The sequence below is a fragment of the Paroedura picta genome, chromosome 8 (assembly GCF_049243985.1).
Source record: "Paroedura picta isolate Pp20150507F chromosome 8, Ppicta_v3.0, whole genome shotgun sequence".
Taxonomy (NCBI): domain Eukaryota; kingdom Metazoa; phylum Chordata; class Lepidosauria; order Squamata; family Gekkonidae; genus Paroedura; species Paroedura picta.
The window spans coordinates 69,797,446-69,815,251 of NC_135376.1; the positions used below are offsets into that span (position 1 = coordinate 69,797,446).

At 45.6% G+C, this 17,806-nt stretch overlaps 1 long non-coding RNA gene across 2 annotated transcripts in view; it reads right to left on the reverse strand.

Moving 5' to 3' along the window:
- Positions 1-593: 593 nt before the first annotated feature.
- The window catches only part of LOC143843725 (uncharacterized), a 29,262-nt gene continuing 12,049 nt past the window's right edge, over positions 594-17,806 (reverse strand). For both annotated transcript variants that reach the window (XR_013233670.1, XR_013233669.1), the window contains 2 exons: positions 2,302-2,368; positions 594-1,008 (listed from right to left, as the gene is read on the reverse strand). This is a non-coding gene — a long non-coding RNA (uncharacterized LOC143843725). The remainder of the gene's footprint in view (positions 1,009-2,301; positions 2,369-17,806) is intronic.

The following is a 17,806-nucleotide window of genomic DNA, read 5'->3' on the forward strand; positions in this document are numbered from 1 at the left end:
TGCGGAAAGGCCCTCAGAGTTCTCTCAGCTCCATCTCCCTCACAGAGTGTCTGTTGTGTAGAGAGGAAGATAAATGTGTTTTTAAGCTGCTTAGGGACTTTTTTGGGTAGTGAAAAGTGAAAAAAAGCTCTTCATTTGTTTGTTTTTTTGTAAAGTGAAGCCCCATGGAAACTCCCCTTTGGTCCCTCAAAATTGTCCCCTTTGCCTTAGATCCAGGAGGGCAGAAGCCACAGTGGGAAATGAGAGTTGGCTCTTTCCTAGCATGGAAGAGTGACATGATAGGAATGATTACATGACTCCTCTTTGATTTTGGCTATCCGTATGGGCCTTACACCTTAAAATTATGAAAGGCTGGTGTAGGAAGGGAGCAGATGAAGAGGAAAGGAGGGAGGAAGAGGAAAGGTACAGGTAATAAGGGACGCATCAAAGCAAATACAGTTCTGTTCCCCTGGACTTTGTTCAAATTGAGCCTGAGAAACAATTGATTCCACCTATTCTTGCAAAAGACTGCAGGGAATAAGGCTGTCATCCGCAAGCCGTGTCCCCTGACAGAGCAAAAGATAAAGAAAAAAATGCTTTCAAGGCACTCTGCATTTATTTTCCTTCTCCTCTTCCCCTGCATCCTACCTCTTTGAAGAAACAGTTTGCTCCTGCTAGCCTCGAAAGAGGAATTGCAGCCGCATGCAAAAGAGATTTGCGTTTTGTCAGACAGTTGCACGAACACTTCTTGGCCTAGCTGGTTGTTTACTGTGGTATTATTTCAAGCTCAGCTCCGTGGAAGGCACGGATGCATCAGAACAGAAGGGCATTGTAGGGGCTTTCCTAGAAGGTTATGCTCTGCGGAGCCCAGCCCTGCCCCTTCTGTTGCTGCTGACATCCCTGAATCGAGCGCTGTCTTTCCCAAAGCGTGTCTTGGCTGCTGTCCTCTCACCAAATCCATCTTCTAATACTTCTGCATTTTTAAAAAGGGATCCACCTTACATCGTGTAATTGGAACCAGAAGCCACGCTGAATAAGGAAGCAGGAGATAACATCAGGTCACTCAGCGAGCAGGAGTTCACCGGGAGCGGCAGGATAAATCATAGTTCATTGACATATTTTTATTGCCCTGGCCTCCTCTCCAATTGAAACATTGCATTCATTCATTCATTCATTCATTCATTCATTCATTCATTCATAATTTGATTTATATCCTTCTACTCCTATAACTGGCTGGTGGTGAGTAACAAAGTTATAAACCCCATAATAAAATTCCACCTCATAAAAACGTAGTCCATAAAACTCCAGTCCACATACCTGACAGCAGAATAAAATGCCCTCTCCACCCCCGCTCGACAGAAGATGTATAAGCAGGTGGGGGGGGGGTGATAGGGAGCGACATGATGGCCTTGTTCTCTTGTTGGCTTGGGAGGACCCAGATCTTAACTGTCCTGGTCTCAACCAAAGACCTGGCAGAAGAGCTCCATCTTACAGGCCCTGCAGAACTATGTGAGCTCCATCAGGGCACTTAAATTACCAATCCTTCATTCACTGAATACAGTTCCTCTTTTCACATGAGCATGCATAGATTGAAAGGGAGGGGGAGAAGAAGGAGAGTTGCTTCTTATATGCTGCTTTTCTCTACCCGAAGGAGTCTCTTACAATTGCCTTTCCTCTCCTCTCCCCACACCCGGCACCCTGTGAGGGAGGTGAGGCTGAGAGAGCTCTGATATCACTGCTCGGTCAGAATAGCTTTATCAGTGCTGTAGCGAGTCCAAGGCCACCCAGCTGGCTGCATGTGGGGGAGTGGGGAATCAAACCCAGCTCACCAGATTAGAAGCCACTAGAAGCCATTGCTCCTAACCACTACACAGAGATACAGCAGCAACCTCTGTGGAAAGCCTTTAATGCTGATTTCTCATATTGATTTCTCTCTGCACACTAAATATTTTCTCACAGTAGCAACATTTGGGAATGGCTGATCAAATATAAAGTGAGCATGTCTGTTTTATTTTCCACAAAGATGACCAAATCAGATTGCTATGATACCATTCCTGTTCTGTCTTACAATATAAGCAGATGTTTTTTTTAAAAAAATTATACGATTAGTTTTGTCATCAAAAATATTGTGTGCCACAATCTCCAAGCTTTTCAGAGTCCTTGGAAATCCCCAGGGGCATTCTTTCCAAAAGATTGGGAGTTTCCAGGATATACCAAGTCCTAGTATGTAATGGATCAGAAATACACAAGTGTGATTCTCGGGGGCGGGGGGAGTGATATTTGCCTCCTGTGATTCCTAAATGGAACATAGATGCTCTTTACCTTAGATCAGTGTAGAAGAGCTGTGGCAAAGATCCATTGATGGCTATCAAGAGTGTGTGCACAGACCCTGAGGTACACAAAAGACAAAACAGAAACAGTATAAAAGGCACTCTACAGACTCATCACAGAGGTAAATGAAGGTTAATAGGTGTAATCTCATAAATATATATGGGATATATTTCCTATAACACCCCAGTTCCTGGAGGGATATTATCATTATTAAACCTTCTGCAGTCACAATCTGCAGAGCTCGTTCAAATGAAACCGCATACGATATATGATGACCCAAGGGAAAGACATACTGGAAGAATTTGATCTTACCTTATCTTTGTCTAGAGTTCGCCGCTCTTTAACCACTACACCAAGCTGGCTCTCGACAAGAAGGCAGTGCAGCTGGCACTTGAGAATAGACAAGGAAATGCCGCTAGCTGTCACGGCCTTGAATCCTTTTTAAATTTCATTTACAACTACCTTTTTCCCCAGTGGAGTTCCAAAGCAACTTATAGCACCATTCTCCTCTTCTTTGTTTTATTCTTACAGCCAATCTGTGAGCTAGGAGAGTGCCCAGCCCGCCAGAACTCATGGCAGGCAGGCTCCATGTGGTTTAGTAGACCGTGAGTTCTGGAGGCCTCATATGTGGCCCAAGATAGCTTTTAGTGGACTCAGTGGTAGAAGAGCTGCTTTGCCTGCATAATGTCCCAGGCTCAGCGGCTTGGAAAGATGATCAGGTTGTAGGTGATAAAAAGTGTTCTACTCAAGACCGCGGAGAGCTGCTGTCAGTCAGAACGGACTATACTGACCTTGATAGATTCATGATCTTCATAGTATGATAGTGGAAAGGGCTATCAAGACTTATGGTGACCACAAGGGGTTCTCACAGCGAGAGATGTTCAGAGGTGATTTGCCATTCCCCGCCTCAGTGTCATGATCCCGGTATTCTTTGGAAGTCTCCCACCCAAATACTTGCCAGGGCTTACCCTGCTCAGTTTCTGAAACCTGATGAGATAAGTTTCACATGATAGACTTCAGAAAATGTCTGTGAATGCTCCACATTTCTGCATGCATACTTGGGAGAAAAGTCCAGTGGAGAAAATATGTCACAAATAAACAGAGTGAACGGGAAGGGCATGTGGTGGGATCCAGCTAGCATTTCCCCCCTGTTTATTTTTGGTCCCTTTATCACCCATAGCAGCTGGGTTCATTGTCAAGATAACGTGATTAATCTTCCCCTTTAGTGTTTAAGGGTACTTTGCACAGTATGACTTGAAAACAGGATGTGAGTTTGTTTCCTATTTTCATGCATTCAAGATAATGTGCAGAGAGATTGTCTTCTCCATGATGTACAGCCTTCTGAGGTGGTGTCCATCATTACATCTCCATGCACAGAGGGATGTACAACTCCTGTTTTACCATGTTGGTCTGGACCTCTGGAAAGATGAAGCAGAAGTCACCTGAACTTCCTGTCATGTTACTCCTACCCAATGAGCTTTTACAGTTTTATTTCTGCAAAATGAAGTCGGGTTTACTCAATGACTTTTGAGACATTCTTAGGAGATAAGCAATGACAAGCCATGAATTGTTGAAGGCTTGCACGGCTGGAGTCAACTGGTTGTTGTGGGTTTTCCGGGCTGTGTGGCTGTGCTCTAACAGTTTTAGGCCCTGATGTTTTGCCAGTAACTGTAGCTGGTACCTTCAGAAGTAGGACACAGCAAGATGGAAATCACTCCGTGCCAAAAACAAAAACCAATGACGAACCATTTGAAATGTTTTAAAAATTGAAAAGAGAACTCGATTTGAGGATGTTGGTGTAACCCCTAGCTAGGAATGCAGTGGGCCAGGAAGGGGTGGAGCCTTCAGGGGTAGAAGGGGGAGGAATGACTGGGAAGTAGAAGGCGGAAGCAAGGTTGCCCTGATGGGGGCTTAAACCTTAATCATAGACTCCAAACCAGGGTTTCTCAACTAGGGCTTCATAAAACCCTGGGGTTTCCTGAATGGGTGGGACTAATTAATTTTCAATATATTTTTTAAATTTCTTTAACATTTATTGGATGATATGACCATATATGGTCATGTTGAACCCCCCCCCCCAATAGCCAATGATGAGCCTGGAAAGGGTGGGAAGGGAGGGGCCTAGGTGGGCATGTATACAGCTCTGCTTCCCAACCATATTCTGCATGATCTCATGATCTCTGGGGCTTCTTGAAGCATGACGAATTTTTCAGGGGTTTCTCAATGGTAAAACAGTTAAGAAAGCCTGCTCTAAGCATGTTGTGTAAGGCAGGGGCAGTCAACCTGTGGTCCGCCAGATGTCCATGGACTACAATTCCAAATGCTGGCAGGGGCTCATGGGAATTGTAGTCCATGGACATCTGGAGGACTACAGGTTGACTACCCCTGGTGTAAGGTATCTATGTTTTGTGTATGGAAACTGTTAACTGTATGGAAACTGTTGCGTATGGAAACTGTTAACTGTTCTAAATTGTAAATGTTAGAATTATTGTTTCAGGGCTGTTCGATCGAATGGGGAATTCTGTTGGGACCCTCATCTTCTAAGTCAGTGTGCTGCGTGTTCAGTTTGGACTTTCTGGGACACCAATAAGAGGAAAGAGATGGACATTGGGAGTGTCAAGCTAGGAGGAGGGAAACATTTATTGTTTGGACTTTAAAAGATCATTGTTCTGTAGTGTTACTATGTTTTTGTTATGTGATATTGCATTAAGTGAAAAGGAAAAAAAGGTCTTATTATTTTGGAATATTCGCAAGATTCATTCCAGGTTCTGCCCCACAGAGCCCACAAGCTGTGGTTACATCAGCAGCAGCAGAAGGGGGCAGAGCTGAGCTCTTCAAAGCATAACCTCCTAGGGAAACCATGAAAAGGAATTATTAATTGCACTAGAAAATAAGCCCGCTGCAAGCAAAATGCAGCGGGTGCTAGCAGGGCGCGCAATGAGGGCGGCATGGCTGTCCGGCGGGGCATGGCTGTCTGGGGTTGTGCGGGAGGGGTGGGACCTCGCGGCCTACCTGTTGTCCTGGGGGGCGAGCGGTGGGCAAGCTGGAGGGCAGGAGGAAGTGGACGGGCTGTAGTGACTTGCGGAGGATTCCCGATCAGCGGCTGGGAAGCTGGCTGGGCACTCAGGCTGTGTCTGGTGGGTGGCGGCGCGGGCGGCGCCTGGGTGGCAGGCGTGAGAGGCTGCATGTGGCGCCGCTGGAGGTGATCAGCTTGGGCCACGTGGTGGAGTGTGCTGCCGGCGCCGCCGGGTGCCCCGAAGCTTCCTGCACCGGCCGCTGCTGGTGGGCTGGTCTGGTGGGCGAGTAATAATGGGCGGCAGCGGGGCGTCCAGCGTGTGCGCGGCAGGCGGGAGCAGCCTCAGCCGGCATCGTGGGAGCTGGGCAGCGGGTGCTTCGTGGTGGGTCGCGTCAGTGCGGGCGGCGGCGGCGAAGCATCCCCCGGCGTCCGCTGGTGGCTGGGCTGGGGGGCGATGCGTTGGCAGCGGCAGCGGCAGCGGCGAGCTCTGGCCTCGCAAGGCTTGCAGGTAATGGCGGCGGGCGGAGGGCTTGCTGCCAGACTGCCCCTCGGAGGTCACTCGGCAGGCTCGTGCGTGCGGCGGTGTGGAAGCGCGCACCCCCGGGCTCGCTCGGTCGGCAGCTCAGGCCAGCAGGCAGGGAGCCCCCGGCAGCTGAGCCCCTCGCAACTGCCGGGGGCTCCCTCAGCGGCCTGACGTGTCGGAGGTGCTTTGCGCCTCCGACGCACCAGGCCAGTGGTGAAGGGAGCAACTGTGAGCCATGCTGCCCGCGGCTCGCAATTGCTGGGGCTGGGAATCGGAGGGACCAATCGGCAGGCGCTGCGCGCCTGCCGATTGGTCCCTCCGATTGTCTGTCCGGAGGAAGGGTCCAATCCAGACCCTTCCTCATCACGGACACATCCCGCCCTAGAACCCCTTAGCCTTTTATTTAGCCCGTGGCGCCTGCGGCGCCAAGGGTGGTTTAAAGATTGTCGAAATATGGAATAAGACTGGTGGCAAACTTTCTCCATAGTTTTCTCCAGTAACTTGCATAGCGAAAGAACTAGAGCCGTGTGCAGATGAGCAAAATTCTTATTGTTTGGAATGGGGAGAACCCTTGCATGATAGAGACTGTGCTTCTCAACAAAACCAATGGTGCAATTTAATACCGTACCTGAACGTAGCAACGGGAAAATTCCCTTTCTCCACTACATGCAAATTAGTCTACCTTTGAAGCTCTCGCAGCCTCCAGGAACATCAACACACTTTCTCAGGGGTAGTCAAACAGTAGTCCTCCAGATGTCCATGGACTACAATTTCCATGAGCCCCTGCCAGCGAACGTTGGCAGTGGCTCATGGGAATTGTAGTCCATGGACATCTGGAGGACTACAGTTTGACTACCCCCGCACTTTCTGCATTTCATATAGTCCTTTGTAAAGCTGTGTAGAGAATATGGTCAAACTTTTCTCAAAAATGGCATTACTCTCTAGGTTATGAAATTGATACTCAAGTCTGGACGTTTTTATACAAAACCGAATTAGCTTTTTGAGACAGCTTGTGTGTGAGGGAAAATGTCATAAAAGTGTCTCATCAACAGCATTTCTCTCCTATTAATTAGCTAAAATGCATAAAGAGGCTAATAACTACTGTTAGTTTTATATTATCCCCAAGGCAGATTTCTTACACATGTGATGGGGCTGTGTTAGAGCTAATTTTGGGGGGATGGGGTGGGGTGCTCCTATTATTTTTTTTAAACTTAACTATTCCATTCCAAAGAAATTTAGAACATTTTCTCTTTATATTTTAACAGCTGCTGAACTTTGGAAACAGAAAAACTACCAACATGTAAAGTTTTTGAGGATAAAATGAAAGAAGTTTGTTTACATATAAACAGCATTAGAAAAAAAAATGATTTTACCAACATTAAATTTATCTGCCTATTTCTTTGGAGTTTTATTTAGTAATTAACTCTCCAGGTTTATATGCATCCTTATTTTATTTTGATCTTCCAAAGATTTTATATAATAAAAAAATAAACTTTGGTAGTGTTCTGCTCCAAATTTTGGAAGGAAGCATACTTCTGTAAACAAACTGTAGTAAAACATAATACTGCTAATGATAGGGCTAGTAGACATCACATACAGTGCTGAAAAGCTATACAAATTGTTTAACATAATTAACTGATTTCTCCCCAGAAAGTCTAGACAAACAGACCATGCCCTTAGGAGCCTTCAGTGTGCAATAGCTACATATTGTCAAGAGAAAAAAACAACAGACAGGCAGAAAGGAAATATCTTGATTTGCAAAGTGCACCTGGAATTACCGACCCTACCATTTTATGCCATTGTTATCGCTCTAAAAACTTGGCACAGGACAGAATGTGACTATAGCTGGTTCACACATGCATACTTTGTTGACTACATTCGATAGATCTTCTGTATTACTTCATTTCCCCTCAAGTACAACAATGTTCAGGTGTTCTGTGTTACCTCATTTTACCCCAATACAATTGATTTCAGTGAGCCCAGCATTGAAACTCCCGTCCTCCATTGTTTGACATGGACAATCCATTGGGAAGGGCTATTCTGTTGTGTAAGTCTATTCTGTAAGGTTGCCAACTATAAGCTGGGAAATACCTGGTTGTTTTGGGAGCAGAGCCTGGAGAGGGTGGGATTTGGGGAGGGAAAAGAGCTCAACCGGATAAAAAGGTAAAGGTAACCCCTGTGCAAGCACGGGGTCATGTCTGACCCTTGGGGTGATGCCCTCTGAGCTCTTTTCATGGCAGACTCTATACGGGGTGGTTTGCCAGTGCCTTCCCCAGTCATTACCGTTTACCCCCCCCCCCCAGCAAGCTGGGTACTCAATTTACCGACCTCGGAAGGATGGAAAGCTGAGTCAACCTTGAGCCGGCTGCTGGGATCGAACTCCCAGCCTCAGGGGCAGGCAGCTTCAGACAGCATATCGCTGCCTTACCACTCTGCACCACAAGAGGCTCTTCTCAGCCAGATATAACGCCATAAAGTCAACCTTCCAAGCTAGACATTTTCTTTAGGTGCACTGATCTCTGTTGCCTGAAGATCAATTGTAATAGAAGATCTACAGCTACCACCTGGAGGGTGGCAACTCTACTTTTGGTCAGCTGTGCAGATAGTTCCACAAAAGCATGACATTTGTGCAGGTGAACTTCCTAGTATGTTAATACGAATAAAACTTGGTTGTTCTTGAAGGGGCCGCTGGTCTCAAAATTTGTTCCACTGCTTCAGATCAAAACGTCCACCCACCTGCATCTTAGTATGCTGCCTCTCAAGCATGTATCTTCCAGGACAGCTTTAGTCTGAATAAACTTGGAGGATATTTTCATGCGAGAAAAGCACTTAAGTGCATTCCTCTGCTAGTTTTTGTGTGCATGCGAATATTAATATGGGACAGAAAGTATGAGAGAAACCTTTTGAAATCCAGTCTAAATCATAGACTTTGTTGGTTTTACATTCTTTGTATGTATGAGGCAGAGTGAAACAGTGCAATCAGTGCCTTGTATGGAAATGAACTAGTGCTGGGCAAAATAAAAGAGAAATCCAGTAGAACTTTAAACACTAATACAATTTATTCCAGAATAAGCTTTCCAGAGTCAGAGCTAAACTCTCTGCCTGTATTCCCTCCAAACGAACTCTGACTTATAAAGGCTTTTGCTGCAATAAACTTTGTTAATCTTTGCAGCAACAACTGTTTAATTTTGCTGCAATAGTGAAACTACTGTGGAATTATAGTCCTAAACAAGCATTTGGACAATCTAAGGAGCTTTAGAGTACAATTCTATGCAGCAAAATCAGATATGCTTTAAAAACTTTTGGCCATCAAATCACAGCTGATTTAGGGCAACCTTGGAGGATTTTCACAGCAAGAAATGTGACTTGCCATTGCCTGGCTCTGTATCATTGGTGTCCCATCCAAATACTAGCCAGGGCTAACCCTACTTAGCTTCCAAGATCTGATGAACTCAGATTTGCCTGGCCTGTCCACGTTAGGGGTTCAGTTTCTCAGTCTGGACTAATTCTGTAGTGGCTGGATACATTATGTGAAAATCCAGCCTTCTGAATTAGACTCTATAAAGGCATGACATGCCTGTCTCAGGTTAGCAGATACCAAGTTTATGAATTTTGAGCTATAAAACATCAAACTGGCTCACAGAAAGTATTTAATTCAGTTGAATGGTCATCACTCATACCTATAAAAGCAAATGTATGGCTTTTCCTTGCTACAGCTTTTTCTTAAAGCACCAGCTTTAACAGCTTCTTAAAGAGACAGCTAAAAAGACATGTTTTAGGCTGGCATCTAAAACAGTAACATAAGTGCCAGGCTAGCTTTAAGGGCGGGAGCATCCAAAGGTGAGGGGCCACCACAGAAAATGCCTTGTCTCTAGTCACCACCAGCTTCACACCTGGAATTTTGAAATAGTTTTTTGTAGATTGTCATATATTTTACAGATGTGAATGTGACGAGATTATATATTCTCTTGGGAAAGAAAAATTGATTACAATAAGGTATGCTGCAGAAGTGATTCTTTGATTTTTTTTGAATGTAATGAAATACTTAGGTTATTTTTTATTTATGTACACATAGTCACTGAAGAAGTCCTTCAAAAATGAGGTATCCACCTAGGGACTCATATATACCTATTGACTGTATATACATCATGTGACTGATTCACTTCATTGGAATAAAGGTATTAGCCACTGTCCGTTTTGTTGAATTTCTCCTGCTTGGCTTTAGAGGCAGATCTAAACTGGATGAGATGGGTCTTCAGGTACCCTGGCTTCAAAAATCCCCTTGGCTACATTGGGTCTTAAAGAGAACCACCCTTTGAGCTGTGTCTGGAAACAGATGGGAAATGGCAGGGACAAAAATGTACCCTTGTCATACTGGGAATTTAGGAAGATGTTCCAGGTTCCACAAATAATTGATTCCAGTTACTTGTGAAGAAAATGTGCAATGTGAGTCTAGAGGCCCTGACTTCAACAACTTCAGCAGCCATCTTAACAACCACCAGCAGCTTCTCAGACACTGCTGGGAGTAGGTTGCTAACCTCCAGATGGGGCATAGAGATTCCAGAATGGTTCTCCAGGTGACAGAGGTAAGTTCCCTTGACAGGAATGGCAGTTTTTGCAGGATGGACCCTCCCCTCCCCAAATCCTGCCTTCCTCAGCCTCTGCCACCAAATCTCCAGGTATTCACCCACCTGCAGCTGGCAGCCCTAACCAGGAATCCTAACCTCCAAGTATTAAGCCTTTCCTAACACCACCGCTCCACTGCAGTTTTGCAGACCCAGTCCAAATGGGACTCTTGTTGTGCATCTGTGCTAAAAAGAAAACAACGCTGTCAGGAGGACACTCGGGCATGGCTCACTCATGCCTTGATTGCAGACTGACATATATGCAGGGAATGACAGCCCGTACCCTTGGATGGCTTCAAACACGGACACAAATTTATTAACGCAGAGGTTGGCACAAAAACTGGGTACGGATAGGAGAGCCTGAACCTGCAGTTGTAGACTGCTGCCCCTTGACTCCAGCAGCACCAGGCAGTCACCCAGTTCCACTCCCTAGGGAGGAGTTCCAACCTGGTGCCTGCCAGAGAGAGACACAGAACTCCTCTGCATTCACACAGGCCACCTGGCCCTGCGAGCTTCCAGCCTTCCCATCTGGGTCGGCCTAACTCACAAGCCACTAGCTTTAAGGAGGCCCCAATGGTGGGGAGTTCTACCCACAATTGAACCCCCCCCCCAAAAAAAAAACAGGCTCCCTAACCGTACCGGAGCCGCCCCCAAAAGTTGTGACAAAATAATTTTATTTTTAACAAGAATAACCCAAAGATTAACAAACCAACTGAACCATAACTGTTAACAATACCTTATAACTGGGCAGGTGGGTAGGAGCTGACTGAGCTCGCCGACCGCTGGAGGAGGAAGAGGCCAGCATGACACAACCTGCGCCTTAAAGAAGGCAACTTGACCATGCATCTGCTTTTGGTGCGCTCCCACATGCACCAAAAGCCCCACCCCAGCTCCGCAATGCAGGGGGTTGGACTAGATGACCCATGAGGTCCCTTCCAACTCTATTATTCTATGATTCTATGAGCCAAGGTGACCCCCAGTGCTTCACCAATGGTGGCATGGGGAGGGATAAGTCCCCCAGCTGCTATTGTCTGGCTGAGGCCTCCATGCAGCTGGCATAAGGCACCTGTCAAATGAGCTGGTATTTCTACTGCATTTTTTCCAGTGAACTGCGGGTGATAAAATATTCTCCTAAAGTGGGCTCCCACCCATCCTGATCAAGACCGCAACACTCTGTAGGCAGTGAGAAGAAGAAGAAGAGTTGATTATTATATGCTGTTTTTCTCTACCCAAAGGAGTCTCAAAGCGGCTTACATTTGCCTTCCCTTTCCTCTCCCCACGACAGACACCCTGTGAGGGAGATGATGCTGAGAAAGCCCTGATATTACTGCTCAGTCAGAGCAGTACTCGCTACTCCTTAGCGAGCCGAAGGTCATCCAGCTGGTTGCACGTGGGGAGTGCAGAATCAAACCTGGTTCACCTGATTAGAAGTCCGCACTCCTAACCACTACACCAAGCTGGCTGTCCTCCACGCCGAGCATTCCTGAGATTGCTGACAGAACATTGAGTCCTGAATTACAGTACACCTGGCAACCCATTATTTAGTGTACCTCCATTTCTTCTGATGCAGGCATCAGCCAAGCATTCCCCTCCGGCAACTGATGTTTGGAGTGTTCTTAAACATTTGTGTCTTCCCGCCCATAGAACAGAGCTTCAGTCTGTGTGATACAAAAATGTTATTCTGACTAACTCAGATGTCATGCAATATCTTTTTGAACATGTGCTAACATTATCCCCATGACTACTATTGCTTCGCTACAGCTGCATGCAATTTATGTCTCCCTTGGGTCTACGATTTCGCTCCAACTGTTTCATGAAATAACATTTTATAATCGTAATACAGAGATCTTGCCTCTGCTTCTATTGCCTTACCTCTGCTTCTATTGCCTTACAGAATGAGTTTTCTCATTCTTGGTGCCAGCTTGGTGTAGTGGTTAGGAGTGCAGACTTCTAATCTGGCGAGTCGGGTTTGATCCCCCATTCTCCCACATGCAGCCAGCTGGGTGACCTTGGGCTCACCACAAGGTCTCTCTCAGCCTCACCTGCCTCACAGGGTGTCTGTTGTGGGGAGAGGGAAGGGAAGGCAACTGTAAGCTGCTTTGAGACTCCTTTAGGTAGAGAAAAGCAGCATATAAGAATCAACTCTTCTTCTTCCTCTTTTTCTTCTGTAGCCACCAGCTGAACAAAAATGATCCGGACTGTAGGTCTGTATAGGTCAAAGTGGCAATCACAGAGATTAGAATAGTTCTGATTTGTCATGGGAAGCTACATTCATCTTACACTCCAAGGACCACATAGGAGTCTTCTGCATTGCTTTTGTCCCCTGTTGCACTAATAACGTCAAATTTGTAGAGCTGGTTCTGCCCATTCCTTGTTCTCCATTTGCCTAGTTTTTCCTTAAGATCTGGTGGTAACTATAGAGAGGCAGGAAATATTCAAATAAATTTAATATTTCATAGAACTCAGACATGACAGAAAGGTGGGAATGTCCTCTGTCTCAAAGTCAAAAACAAATAGTATGATATAATTATGGTGAGTCAGCATCATTAGCCAAGGCTGGGATTTGACTGGTTGTTCTCTCTATCTCTTGCCATGTTTTCACATTGAAGAGAAACATGTTTCTTGGAAAAGAGGGATTTTGGCATTGAACGTACATTAAAAACAATATGGAGTCCAAGCCACAAACTGTCTCACACTCATCCCTGCATGTTACTATTCCCAGGTTAATATACACTGGTATTTTTCCAGACCCATAAATCAATAGCTCAGCCTTCCTCTTGACATATTTTGTAACTCTTTGGAAGGCGCAAGTAGGTGCTAAAGTTGCCCCTAGGGCAGCCAGTCATGATTGAGCCTTTGCATGCTTCTGCTCCCTGTGAACTTGCTGATGCCATGTCTTTCTTCTTTGGGTTTTGTTCCTGTTAGTCAGTCTTTTGCTTGCTTAGCAGCCCAGATAGGTTTGAAGGAAGGCTGCCATACAGAATGACCATGATATTTTAGCTAGAAGAAGAAAAAGAAGAGTTGGTTCTTTTATGCCGCTTTTCTCTACCAGACAGAGTCTCAAAGCAGATTACACTTGTCTTCCCTGTCAGGCTGAGAGAGCCCTGATATTCCTGCTCAGTCAGAACAGCTTTATTAGTGCCGTGGCGAACCCAAGGTCACCCAGCTGGCTGCATGTGGGGGAGCACAGAATAAAACCCGGCTCACCAGAATAGAAGTTGGCTCGCCTAACCGTTACACCAAGCTGGTTCTCTAGCTAGGGAGGCTGAGATGGTCATGCTGAACACAGCCAGCAGGTGTATCTACCATTTTCAATAGCCACCATTGCACAAGAGCCAAGCATCAATTCTCCTTGGATCCCTGCTTGGTTACATTGCATACGCGAGGTCTCAGGGTCAACCCCCAGTTTCTCTAGCTGAGAGTATGTGGCAGTAGGTGATGTGAAAGACCGCTACCTTGGACAGCTGCAGCCAAGTCAGAGCAGACAGGACTGGCCTTGATAGATCAGTGATCTGACTCAGCAGAAGGCAACTTTGTGTGTTGATGTGCCAACATGGGATCTGAGCAACATGTTAAACCATTTTGCAGCTTCACAAACAGCAGTGGTAACAAACTGTTGTCTCTTTATGATTTTTAGCCTGCTTTAGTGACTGAGTGGTAGGGTTGGTCCTGTTGTTAAAGTGCATGGACCACTCTGCCTACCTCTTCTCGAGCATGTACATAATGCTGCTGATCACAACAGATTGGCAGCCATTAACCTCAGTCTCATGGCATTAAATGAGCACCCAACAGTGGTGGGGGTTTTGCTGTTTTGAAAACCACAGACTTTTGAAATCATTGACTGGTTGATTGAATAAAGGGTGAATAACCCAGCCAAAATTGACTGTGGAGCAGTGAGCCATGACAACAGGTTGGGGGAGGGGAGAGACCATTGGGCCATGAGAGTATGAAACACTACTGATTTCATTGTACTGAACTGTTATATCCAGAAAGAAATGGGCTTGAATTTCCCATGAACAGCTAAATTACTCAGTGAAAAACTAGGCCCTTGCTCATACTGTTGAGCAGACTGTGAGCTGATCCTGTGAGTATCCGAGCATCCCTAATTTTAGCTGACCGAGGGCATCAGACTTCATTTATGTGGACAAAGTCTGGATTGTGACCTCTCAATTTCAAAGGGCTAACCTTATAAATAGGTGTAAGGGTCCAGGTCAGAAATGATGACCACAGTTGCATGCATGTACACATACAATTGCTGCTCACTTGCTTCACAGCTTCTTTTCAGTTGTTTTCTTCCTCTGATACTGGAAGTATATTTGGTTGGGAGAAAGATACCCATCCAGACGATTTTTCAGAGAGAGACCATGTTGATCCACATCAGGACAGCTAGATTTGAGTTCAGTAGCACTTTTGAATGGAGATGACCAAACTGTGGTTCTCCAGATGTCTATGGACTACAATTCCCATAACAGCGCATGGGAACTGCAGTCCATGGACATCTGGAGAGCCACATTTTGGTGATCCCTGGCTTAGAAGAAAGGAGTATGAGTTTTGACAGACTAAACACTCTTCATCAAACATTTGTAGACTCTTAAAAGCAGAAACCTGAAACATCTTGTTGGTCTCTTAGTCGCTAGTGGACTCAATTCTAGTTTACCCAGAGAAAGAAATGTAGATGAGGTAAGCTATAGCTGGAGAGTCTGGGGCAGTTTTCACTCAAATGTCCCTTTGATTTCTAAAACCAGACCCTATGCCACCTTTCTATTAAGGCATTCAAAAGGAAGTTGTCCCTTCCTCTTTGCTTTCCCACCCCAAAAGGGAAACCTGTATCTTTTTTTCTCTGTGTGCAGAAAAGCATCTAGAGTGTTTATGTTTGAGTGGAAAACATCTGGAAGGGGAAGAGTTAAGCAGCCCTCTCCAGTCATTCAGCCAAATCCGTAATCTCAAACAACTGCTTTAAAAAGAGGCATGTTGAGAGACTGTAACACATATCTGTCATCCAAAAATATAGGTTGGCCTTTGGAACACAATGTCCCTGTTGATCATGTAAGGATCATAAACAATCAAGCTGTCCTGCCTTATCTTTAAAGCAAGGCAAAAGCAGTAACCCAAGGAAGATTTCAACTCAAAACGCAGAAGATCAAGGGATGTTGTCCAGATGTTCCAGAATATTCCAAGTGATTATTCTAGAGTCGATGGTTTATAAATTGCACTTGGAGAGGAGAAGAAAGGAAAATATGGGCATGTCCAAGGCAGCTGACATTCACCTTCTAGACGGCTATCTTTAACACAGTCTGCGATAAATGGACTTGATATCCCTTGGGAAGGTCAGCAGAGCTCCGCTGGGCTGTTAGCCACATCTTGATGATGAAGTGCTAATACATAATATTGCAAGGTTAGATAAATAAGCAGTGCAGAAAGTTGAATACCATTGAATGTATACATGGAATGAATACTGAAATATTCTGAGTGGAGGGAGGTTCAGGGGAGGAGAGTGTGTCTGTTCCTGGAATCCCTATCAGGTTTCCTTCGAGTTATGTAGAAATCCCTAGAGTAAAGGGCCCGAGTCTGAAGCAGAGTACAAGCCATTCATTCTACATCAGCATCTTGCAGACAATAGATGTTTATATTAAAGATTATCTTTTGAATAATGCAAGCTTTGTCAACAGCAGAAAACAAAATACAGGCTTCATGCCATGGTGAATTAATTGTCTTGGATCCATACTCTGCAAGATCTGTTCTCCTTCCAGAGCCATCTGGTGTAGTGGTCAGGAGTGCGGACTTCTAATCTGATGACCTGGGTTTGATTCCGCACTCCCCCATATGCAACAAGGTGGGTGACCTTAGGCTCGCCATAGCACTGTTAAAGCTGTTCTGACCGAGCAGTAATATCAGAGCTCTCTCAGCCTTACCTGCCTCACAGGGTGTCTGTTGTGGGGGAGAGGAAAGGGAAGGCAACTGTAAGCCGCTTTGAGCCTCCTTCAGGTAGAGAAAAGTGGCATTCCTCTTCCTCTTCCTCTTCCTCTTATTTCCCCACTTTCATTGTGTGATTTATTCTTGGAGTTGAAGCTAACCTGATAGAAAGTGAATAGAAATCCAGGGAAACAACCAGCCCTGTAGCCAGAGATTATTTGTTGGAGGGAGGGGCACATTTTTGGTTAAGGGGGCAGTAAGGGGACTGACCCACATGGGTTTGCCACGGGGCTGGATACCTCCACCTACTTCCAGACATGCAGCTGGAAAAACTAGCCCCCTAGGCACCCGGGGGCTCCTCTGCCTGCCTACCCAATGGCAAGCATGATAAATCCTTAGCACTGGGCTCCCTGGGCAAGACCTGGGCTCCCTGGGCTACTTGGGCAAATGAACTGGGTTCTAAAGCCTGTAGTTCGAAGAAGTGTGACCGCAAATACCCACTTTTCTTCTCTTTTCAGATGTTCTGCCACTGCTGCTTTCCCTGTTGTCAGCTCATTCCACTCATGGACACCTTTGCCCAAGTTCATGGCACTACAGCAGCCCCCCTCTTGGCTGCTCAGCAAGAGAGTGGCACTGACACAGACCCACTATAAGCATGGCAGGGGCTTTCCAGGAAGCCACATCTCCCCAGCAATGGTGGCTGTTTGGGAAGCGTGTGTGGATGGGAGGGAAGGGTAAGAGAGATACATGTGTGTTTCTCCTCCTAGGCTCCCAGCCCCACAGTGGCAGCTGCAAACACACTGGATTAGGGGGATGCCACCATCAACTTGCTCCCTCAGGCAGCTGCCCCCTCCTTGCTGCCCTCCCTGCATCAGACCTCACCAGAGTCCCATGGGGGGGGGGAGTGGCCAGCTTTGCTCCTCAGCCAGCCAACCTGCTGTACCCTTCCACTGAACAGAAGTTGAGGAAGATTCTCAGCAGACTGTTATTCTAATTATAGTTATTCTTACAAGTTATAGGAATGTTGTTTATTGAAATTTGTTGTAATAAATGTTTAAAAACCCCTTTAAATAAAACAAATAAAACAAAAGCACAAACTATAAATTTTTCTCTGATTTTCTTTGATTAATCTCTAACTCATTTGGTTTCCAGAGGGCTGGTAGACATTTTCCAGTATCCCAACCCCTTATCTTGAAACAAGGTAGCCAAAGAGATCCTCCCGGTACCTGCAATGAATTTATCCAGTCTGTTACCTTGATGTTCCTGTACAAGAGCAAACAATTTCGAGTTGGAATGTTTCTGCTCGAAAAAGTGTGATGTCACAGGTGCTTGGAGCAACCCTTGCCCAATCTGTAATAACCCTAGTTTTCAAAGAACTTTATCTTTTCTCCATTCAGAGATGTTTACATGTGCAAAGAA